Genomic DNA, 10,766 nt, shown 5'->3' with positions numbered 1-10,766 from the left:
ACAGTTTTAAAGTTTATTCCAACTGCTTTATTGATGTATTTGCATTTTTTTTTTATTTTTTTTTTTTTTATACTTATGGAAGAGCTGAACTTAACAAGTTCACTTTCTTCTACTATCCCCAGGTATTGAAATATCTCCTGTGTCCTGTCCACTGAACATCTATTTAATGTCTAAAGTGAAAGGAAATGTCTGCCCATCAAATATTTCTCATTATAGTTTGAAAAAAAATATTATAGTAAATGCCTGCAGCTGTACTACATTTAAGATGCAGTGGTTGGAACTAACATTGTGGATATTTATTTTAAAACTCTACTCTGCTTTTGATTTTTCACCACTAGGAGGTGAAAGTGGCCTTTCAAATAATCAGCACTAGTAAAATCTTGTTTTGTTCATTGCGTTTTATATGCTTCCACCATCTTTTTTTTTTTTTTTAATGGTAATGAGATATGTTTGGTTTTCCTTTTATAATACTTCTTTAGTGTTTGTGGCTCACCCTGTTCACACAATCATTTCCTCTTGGTTGATAATCTTTTCTTCCCTCCCTCAAAATGGCCTAAAAACATTTCCTCTTTTTACCTTTTCCAGCAATTCTGCTTTACTTAAAAACAATAAAAATATATATATTAAAAAAAATTAAATCTTTCACATTGGAAGCCTTATCTCTTTACAGCCAAATGCTTTAAGGTCAGGTGAATGCAGGGAACTGAAAGTGTTCAGTAAATGTCAACAGCTGGGGCTATTCAGAATTGCCCCAGGAAACTGGGCTCCCATTTCTTATTAGAAGACTTTGTGAGGACTTCATCTCTAGTTCTTGGACCTTTAAATTTGTTGCTGTTTGTTAATATATAATATGAAAATGCTTTTTTATTTAAGTGTTTTAAAATTCCAGCAAAACCACTGACAGAAGCTATCTATGTTTTTCCCTAATTTTGGTTTTCAGTAACACTGTATCATATTTCTGAGTAGCTTCCCTTCTTCAAAATTGTTGGCCCCTGAACTATTTGTAACTTCTCAGGATAAACGTTTGTCTATCATATTAAATGCTGCAAGTTTGAATTCTTAACTGCCATCCTCTCTGCGCTTTCAACAGATAAAGGTCTGTGAGTGACAAGAAATATAACCTCAAGTGAAAAGAACCAGGCAAAAGGCATTACATGGGGCTTGCATATAGTAGCAAGTGCTAAATCTTAAGATTTTTACTCTGTCTTTAATTCAGCTGCTTCCTTAGGAGATGTCTCATTCTGGTCAAGCATCTTAGAATTTCGTCCTGCAGAAATAGGTAAGAAAATAGGTTTTCAGACTATTTCTTGCAAATTTATACACCCACAAATTAAAGGACTTAAGAAATGATAGAAAAAATATTTTTTTTTCCTTGGAGTATGCCTTAAAAGTTTTATTATATTATGCAAATTGCAGTATCTATCTATCTCTATATATATAAAAGATACGTTATGAAATAAATCAAGGCGTTGTGATTTTCTAAGTATTCAGAATTAGGGATACTGCATCCTCACTTTTTTTCTTGTTGATTTGAAAATGCAGATACGTGAATTTTATCTCATTTTGTTGTTGGTACATTCCCTTGCATTCTAAAAGTAACTGAAATGAGGCCAGTTAACTGTATCCATTACATGCCTTGTCATGGGATACAGAAAGGATAAAATAATGTAAAAATAACTTTTTGTCTTCTCATTCTTGATTCAAATGTAAAATATTTACCAGTTCATTAGAATTTATCTTCTTTCTTACTTTTTTTTTTTTTTTTCCCAGCAATTGCTCCTATTTTCTGAAGAGTTGGAAGTAAATGTCTCAAGCACACAAGAACAACTCTTTTTTGCCAAGTCTCTTAAAGTCCATAGTGTCTCTCCACCCTTTGGTGGACTCTCTTGTCGTTATTATTATTTTTTTTTTAATTTATAGTAGTTTTATAAGAATGAAGAAGATTACCGGGTTTTAATTAAGCAAATTTAGGTATGGCTATAGTGATGGTTTTTACGTAAATTATTGGATTCTGCTATTTGACATTCTTCATATGAAATTTGAAATAACACTTTTTTTAACAAACATAGCCTTATTTTCAAAAAACACTTAAGTAAATGGTTAAATTCCTTTTTTTTTTTTTTTTTCCCCCCTTTTTTCTTTTGCCTATGTGTTTATGAGCTTTGCTAACGTGGGGAATGTGATGACAGTATTATTCATATAATTTCTTTTGTCAGCTACACAGTTCTCCATATCTGTCTTGCATCAATCATGCTAAGCCAAAATCTGTGATTTCTAATAAGTAAAGTTCTTGACTGTACAAGAAGTTTTGCTCAATTTAAGACCTGAAGCATTTGGCCTGTATTTTTTCCTGTATTAAAGAACCTCATCATGTTTACATGAAGTAAACCCAGTATTCTTTTCTTTTCTACTGGTTTTCCTTTCCAGGATCCCCTTTCCTCTAAGACACCTGGCATGTAAAATTGGCTGACAGGAGTTTTGCAGAGTGCATGAGCCTTGGAATGAAACTCCAAAGCTCAGTGCCATATCATGAGTGTGTTTTTCATAATGTCAGGAAGGATGAATTTCCAGTTTATTCTTGTGCACAGACTCAAGATTTTTCTTTTAACAGTGCCTTGACCAGTTGTCATGTGTAGGATATAAACCTCTAATTGTTAATGTAGACAGAGCAATCACTTGTTCAATTATTCAGTCTCAAAACAATACCCCAAAACTGAAATGGTTGCTTTTTTCTCTGAACTGAATGACATGAATGCATTCAGAATTACTGCAGTGGATTTTATCCACAGTTATGTTTATACTTACCTGTTATAAGGTTGGTGGACTGTAGAAATGCTTGCTTTGCAGAATAATAATATCTTTTTTGTAAAACTAACAAAGCCAAACTGCAGTCAACCAAAGGACATTCTTTACTTTCATTTAGTATCAAAAGTTCCCATTGATCATGTTAGATTTTTCATAGGGTTCTTATGCAGGCTTATAGCTGGGCTATTTTTAGTTTTCTATTAGAAAAAAATGTACATTTGAAATATTCAGAGCTGCTGTCACCTAATGTACATTGCACATCCAAGTGGTATTATTCTGTTAGTCAGACTTGCATTACATTTGAGCTGTCATACATTCAGCTATACTGAAGTCAGGGAGCTGCAGCTCCTATCAAAACTCTCTTGAGGTTCTGTGTCTGTCATATTAGACATTCAGGTGAGTGCCAAATTCACTGAAGCTAACAGAGCTGAATATATTGAGGCTACAATTGCTGCAACAAGTTAAGTGAAGTAAAGCTACAGAGCAAGTGGGAGTAGAGGGTGGAGGGGACCAAAATAAGAAGGTAGAGCTGTAAGCAAGCAAGCAAGCAGAGAAAAATTTGTTCAAATCAATGAGAGGAACCAAATGTGGAGTGCTTAAGCTTCCTTCGACATAGTCTGGTCAGTCATCTCTGGTATATACTTTCCCCATGCATCAGTTTCTCCCTGATATCACTGTACCTCTTTCTTGTTCGCAGCAACCTGACATTTTCTATTATTTAGTTTCCCACTCCACTGGTTTATTTCACTTTCCTTTCCTGTCTGTTTTTCCTTTATTCTACATTATGCAAAAATTAAAAAGCTTTTGGCTGCTTCACATCCATTGGATCTCCAAGGGGAGAAACAAGATGATTTTTTTCCAATCGACAACAAATGTAACAGTGAAGTACCCTTCTAGCTGCAAATATATTTACTCTGGCACTGTGATAAGTGTGTTTAAACTTTTAGGATTTCCATTGCTATGAAGGTGAAGAACTTGCATTGATTTCTGTGTTATTGAAAGGCGACAAGCACTTAAAAACAATATTTTAGAGACCAGAACTTTTTGCATGCTGAGCGTAGACTTGAGTGTTTTCTGAGAATTTGCACTGGTGACTGAACCCAAATTAATATTTGCCATAGAAAAAATACTGAATGAAGCTGAAATCTGTGCCTCTTTCAAATTTCAGCTACAGCTTCAGCACAAAGAAAATTGTTCCTTGTTTGTCAGATATAAATTAAGGCTTACTATGTTACATTTCACTACAGTTCAGAGGAACATTTTTTAAAGATTTGAAGAAAGTTAATGTACAGTTCCTGGTATGTTGTTTTAATTAGCATATAACGTATCTTCATCAGGAAACTGTATAAGTAGTTGAATAAATCTTGTTTGCTAAAGATGATTTTTTTTTTTATTGTATCATTAAATCTATGTGTAAAGTATTAGAACACTTTTTTTCTTCAGTGTGGTCTTTTTGTATTAGTATGTGAGAAATTCCTCAGTGGCGGAGTTATAATTTTGGTTCCAAAGCATCATGCTACACAAGTGATGAGGCTTTCTAAATTGCTATATCAGGAGGCTTGTCATGATTTCTCCATCCTAGATTTTGTGCTAAGAGGAAGGTTAAACAATAATATTTAAAATAGTTGTCATGTTTTTCTCAAACTTTGAGTAGATACTTACAAAGTAATTTATCATTTCCAGAGTACCAGAGAACATATTCTCACATATCAAGTGACTTTTTTGTAAATTTGGAATCAGTACAACTGTAAAAACTAATCAGATGGCAGGCCATGATCCTGTGAGATTCACAGAGGATGTAAGAATTTTAACAGGATATAGCCTATGGCTGGCTTGATGTATAAAGGAATTAGAAAACATTTACCATCAACATTTAAAAACTATGATAATCATCTTCCATACATATGTTGTAGATTTTAAAAGATTTGTCTCATTTAATTGTAGACATTTAGATGTTCGTGCTGCTTCTGTTGACAGTAAAAAGAAGAATCTCAGTGGGAAAGTTCATCCTATGTACAGCAGGACAAAATGATGATACTTTCAGAGACTTTTTAGGCATCTTCTGTTGCATACAGAGAAGGCCTGGAAAGTGAAATTATCAATGCTGACATGTAGGTGAAAGGTATAAGTTTGAATTCACAGAGGAGAGATATGGAAATTTCTTGTAAATTCCTCTCTCTATTTTCTCTCTAGTGAGTCAAGTAGATGCTAATATAAAGCTAAAAGTTATTGTTAGCAGAAATGGATCCTAATATAGAAATCAGAAATTACTTCAGTCTCCTATAGTGTCTCAAATTCTAGAGTTGGAGGTGTACATTTTCTAATATGGATGACCAAAATTACTACTTTAAACCCAGAGCTCTAATTTGGCATTTAGAGATTTCCCTGGATCTGCAGCATTTGTCTTTGAGTTCACATTATGAATTAGCTCCTCTGCATGATCTAGAACATCAAAATGAGATTTTTAAAACTTCTTTTTTATCACCTGAAAATGATGATTTGTCAATACATAAACTACACACATAATACTTCATGTCAAAATGTTTTTTTGAATGACAAATTAAATTCTTGAAATGTTCCATACTATATTTTCCATATGTAAGATTGGGGCAGTAGTCTGATTCTTATTTAATTTATTTATTTATTTATTTTAAGTAAGAAAATGTGCACTATAATTTTTTACTTATGAATCTGATCTTCTTCAGATTTTTAATTTAATGTGAGACAAAGTTTTCCTTCAGTCAATAATCAGATGCTTACATGTTTTTACATTGCTTTCTCCCTAACACAATATGTAAACAGACAAGTCATTTTCAGGGCTTTAAAATGATCAAAATCTTATTCCTTTTCTGAGGAAAGTGCATGATAAACAATTGACACATGAATTTTGTGTATCATCTTTTTCCTGTTCAAAAACTGTCCAAGTCTCATTTGATTAAGCATAAAAAACCTTTGTGAATGCCAGTAAGAGTATGGATGAATATTCAGTTTTTTGTTATTTCTGTTTGTATCTTGATACATTATTAAATTGTCTGTTAGTCCTCTTATATGAATATAGGTTTATTCTCCATAGACTTAAGGAGTTGTTTTCACGCTGAGATTTTTTTAAGCATTTCGTTTTTCAATTAAAGTTGGAAACTTTAGTCAGATAGTAATTTAGTGCATACTTTTTAGAGACTGTCTGTGGCAACCTTCTCTTTTCTCCTTCATAATTACATTGCAAAACTTACCAACCACGTTGTGATTAGAAGAGGGGTCTCAGCAGTGATTCACAAAGTATTTGTTTGTTATCTTCTTGAATTAGCCTGTTTTTCTGGTTTTGACTGTTTTAAAGCTTTTATCCTTTAGCTGAATGGTAATATCTATAGTGTAGCCCTACTGAAAGAACAAGTGTTGAGAAATATGGGGTAGTTGCCGATTCCTCCCAATTCAATGTCACTTGTCTGCTTACATGATGTAAATTCTTAATTCTTATTATCTAGCCATTGATTTCTCAAGAGATTCTTAAAGAGAGATACCAAGCCCCTTTACCACCTCTTGTGGTAGCTGAATGTTTTACCAGGAGACCAATGAGGCTATGTTTTTGCAGAAGAGTAATAAAAGTTAACCTGCTCACGAATATCTACATAACCTAGATTTCAGTCCAAAGAGCTGCATAGAAGAGTTTACAGTGTTCAAAAAAGAACAATGACTCTTTTTGTTTGGAGGACTTTTTAAGAAGTCTGTGATAAATTAAGATTAACACTATGTAGTGCTTTCAATATGGCTTCCACAATAATGTCAGAACACTAGTTTTGGAGCCTCCACCAATTGGAGACTTCCAGGCCTAACTTTAAAATTGGTATGCTGAAAGTTGCATAAATATATTCCATATATATATAGACGTGATGTGCTTACATAACACTATGTTCAAATGAATGTAATGGCTTAATTTTTCTTTGAAGTTACTTTGAAAAGTATGGGTTAATTTATCTAAGTATTTTAGTACACAGGTTAAACTCTTTATTGACAAAGTTGAATCAGCGGCTTCAAGCTACTGAAACACAATATAATATTAAAGAAGAAGGTAGCAAATTTATGTGTATGAAGTAACATTGTCCCATAATATATAATAGATAATCTGTATGTAACTAGAAAAGGATGTCATAAACATTTCAAAGGCCTTGATATTACTTCCTATTGATTTTAGTAAGTTTATCATCAGAGCTATCTTACATATGAGGCTTTATTTCCCAAGTCTAGAATAATGGAATACCTGTAACAAGATACTTGTTTTTAACAGACTTGGAATTCTCAAATGCTGCACTTGGTTCTGTTATATTTTTGAACAAATTAACTAGAATTTTGTCCTTCACTTTCCTCTGATGCAAAATGAAGATAATTCTGCTTCATTTTCTTCTGAAAAACAATCTGAGATGTTCCTTAAGTAGAAAGAATTATTCATTCATGATCTCATAACGTAATTATCTGTACTAGTTGCTGTCATTTTTTTTTATGTTATGTTCAAATTATATGGCATAGCACCTTGATAATAAGTTCAGTCTTCAGTAATCTGAGGCACCACATGACACATTTCTAAACTGAGAGTTTTAGAGGGGCTTTCATCGTAGGATATTATGTAATTACTGTTATGTTTCAGCTTTTACAATTTTGCACGTGGTCTTTCAGTTTCCTGAAACTTTTGAGGTTAACGTTTTTCTTTCTTTCTTTTTTTTTTTTTCCTCTTTTCTCTTCCCATGTATTATCTCTAGTTATATGTAACTAGATTATGTAACTACATTAGAGATTATGTTTTCAAGTAATGTCCTTTTAAAATAGAAGGGATACAGCACTGGCTATTTTCTTCTCATTGCTTTTATTGCCAGGCCTTAGCTCTTTACAGTCATGGTCCATGAAAGTTTGAAATGTGTACACTTAAACTGGACAAGTAATAGCTGTTCCTGTGTTAGGGGGCAAGCTGGATAGGAAAGAATCTTCCCTATTATTAGAAATTCTTGAAGAATGTTTTTATCCAAATTTTGAACAGAATATTTTAGAGTGGGACAGACATTCCAAATGCAAGTTACATTTGATTTGTTGCATTGTTGACCTGATAGATTTATGAACCTTTCAAAGTTTTATCTTACATTACATTTTTACCAGCTTTTTGTGCAGTGCAGTATTCCTCACCTACATAAGCTTGTGCTTATGTAAGTCCATGTAATTCTAAAAAACTGATAAATTTTACAGTTGCTTGAGTTAATCTCCCCAAAATTCAGAATCTGTTAATCAGTAAGAAAACAGGATCAGGTTAATGGGATTATGTTTTCATGTAATGTCCTTTTAAAATAGAAGGAACACAGCACTGGCTATTTTCTTCTCATTGCTTTTATTGCCAGGCCTTAGCTCTTTACAGTCATGGTCCATGAAAGTTTGAAATGTTTTCATAATACAAAAATATTGTCACATTCAATTTGTTAACTAGATACTCTTGGGTACGAGAACTTTGTGAGCTTGCCTGAAGTAATGAGAAATTTGTGGTGGAAAAAGAGCAGAACCCTTTATAACTTAATGAAGTGTTCATATCCCAAAACTCCAGCAATTTTCAGGAATACTGTTCCAGATCTTATTAGCTGATTGCCTTCAAAGAAAAGGTATGTGTGCTTGCTTTTGCCACACACTGTAGAGAGAATGGGAAAAATCCTGTGCAATTGAATGTAGTAAGACCTGTGGACCACTTGTACTATGCAGGTAGTTAAGAAAAAGTGGAGAATATATTTGTGTAGAGGATGGAAGGAAAACATTGCGCCTTCTTGCTCTGGTAATTTTCCTTTGCCAGCAGGGAAGTTGAAGTTAGAGGTAGCTGGAAGTAGTTCTAAGTGATGATAATGCTAGGAGTATCTAAATCGAAGTAAATTCTTAGATGCTCTTGATTGTTACCATTTCAAATGCTTGAGGGAATTTAAGGAACAACAATAACAAATCAGAAAGAAATCAAAGATCCTGGAGAAGCACCATAGTGGCATGGGTTAAACACTGATTTGCTAATCAGGGTACCAGGGTCAATCTGATACTTGGAGGCTGAATGATACTGGGGAAGTTGTTCTGTCCAACCAAAATAGAATTAAAACATTGCCATTCATTTCCCCCATTTGAGGATTCTTTGGAAATTTTCAGCTTTAAGTGAATAAATTATTGTTTTTATCTGCTGCTGGGAAGCTTGAAGAAGTAGTGAGCACTGCAAAGGGGAGGACAAAGCTTCTTCCTCATGACCTAGACTTACTGTCTCACGCAGAAGCCAGATAGCATGGAAAATACTCTCGAGAGAGATTCTCTGTATGTATAATTACTAGAGCATAAGGGATGGGGAAAGAATGTTTGGCACTAACAATTTTTTGTACAAAGAAACATGCGCAGTCATGAATCAACATCTGAAAAAGAGAGAAATAAGGTGCTTACAGTACCAATGAATGCTTGAGATGTGCCCAAAGGGATGGTTTTAGAAGAAGATACATAATAAATTACATTTTCTGAGGTAATAAATTGCCAATACATTGGAAAAGTGCTTTCAGATGAAACATTAACTACACACTTACAGAATATTCTTATCTCAGATATGTTGTATTAGCTAAATGGGATTATAAGGTATCTTCTAGGAGGCTAACTTTAATAAATGGCATTGGCAGCTGCTTCATTAAGACAGTCACCTGAAAATCATACTTTGTCAAAAAATCCAGCTGTGTAAAAAAATTAAGTCTGTCCGTTTTTAGGAGGCAGTGCAAAAACGTTTCCCTGTAAAAATCCTCTTTCAAAAAACAGAGGAAATACATGGAATAGATGTTTTTTGCATTAGATAAGAGAAAAAAGGAAGAAGTAAAGGAGCAGGGAAAAGAAGTAGGGCAGCATACATAAGAATGATAACTAGGAAAATAAAATCAAATAAAGGAATTTACACCCTGACATGGCAAAGAATTGAAAGTTATTTGAAATATAGGAAGCATGAAGTTTATACTTTGTTATTAATTTGAAAGACATGCAGCAATTTAAAGTTCTTAAATAAAATGAGGCTTAAATATGCCTCTTATTAAATATGATTGAAAAACCTTAGTGAAGGAAGTAAAAAGAGAAGCAAGAGAGAGCAAAAGCATAAAGAATAAAATACAATTGCATAGGTTTCTGTTGAAGTAGCTAAAGGCATATCATGCATTAATGAATAAATATATACCTGTATAATATAATAGATTATATTATAGGTATCTATTATATTATAATAGCTAAAATATAGGAGTAGACTTACAATACATGACATGGACAAAGACTCATGAAGGTATAATATCATTTTCATAATATAGGTTTTATTAAGGAGAAACATTGATTTAAATGACAAATTTCTTGTCTCACTGGAGTCCTTGGGTAGTGATAGGGTTAGTACACTGCAAGTTCAGCTATTAAGTTACCTTGTATCTGTGGTTACAGACAGCATGGACACTGACATAGAAAGAGCATAAAGTGAAACTTTATGGAGGAGGAGATGTTCTAATATTAACTGAAGCTGTTGGTGTTTTGGCTGGCATATCAAAAAACAGTTTATATTTGACCTAAGTTTAAAAACTGCATAAAAAATTCATGCTTTTTGGATAGAAAAAGAACAGCAGGAAATGTGTTTAACAGTAAGTTGTATTTGCAGAAAAAGCTAATTCAAGTGTTTTGTCTGAAGTCAATTGCTTGTTTATTGATTACTGAAACAATAATGGGATGTGCTTAATAAACCAGTATAGGACTGTGTTCAGCATGCTAAATTACCAAAAAATTTACTGACTGATTTGGCTTTAAGAGCCAGGAATGAGTTATGTCTACTAAAAAATATTTGAAGCTGGGAAGTACCAGCAATGATAATGATATACAGATGAAGATCTGCAGGAAAGGCAAAAATAATATAAAGTCTTTTCAGAAAAACAAGGATTAGAAGAACATGAAATTAA

The 10,766-nt window shown here is 33.1% G+C and overlaps 1 long non-coding RNA gene across 1 annotated transcript; it reads left to right on the top strand.

Moving 5' to 3' along the window:
- Positions 1-825: 825 nt before the first annotated feature.
- LOC106018036 (uncharacterized) lies at positions 826-2,388 on the top strand. The gene is made up of 3 exons (XR_001191879.5): positions 826-1,096; positions 1,217-1,279; positions 1,771-2,388. It is a non-coding gene; the product is annotated as an uncharacterized lncRNA (long non-coding RNA).
- Positions 2,389-10,766: the final 8,378 nt, after the last annotated feature.

The sequence above is a fragment of the Anas platyrhynchos genome, chromosome 1, assembly GCF_047663525.1.
Source record: "Anas platyrhynchos isolate ZD024472 breed Pekin duck chromosome 1, IASCAAS_PekinDuck_T2T, whole genome shotgun sequence".
Taxonomy (NCBI): Eukaryota; Metazoa; Chordata; class Aves; order Anseriformes; family Anatidae; genus Anas; species Anas platyrhynchos.
Note: the sequence above shows the minus strand (reverse complement) of the source record. Positions and strands in the feature narration are given on the sequence as shown.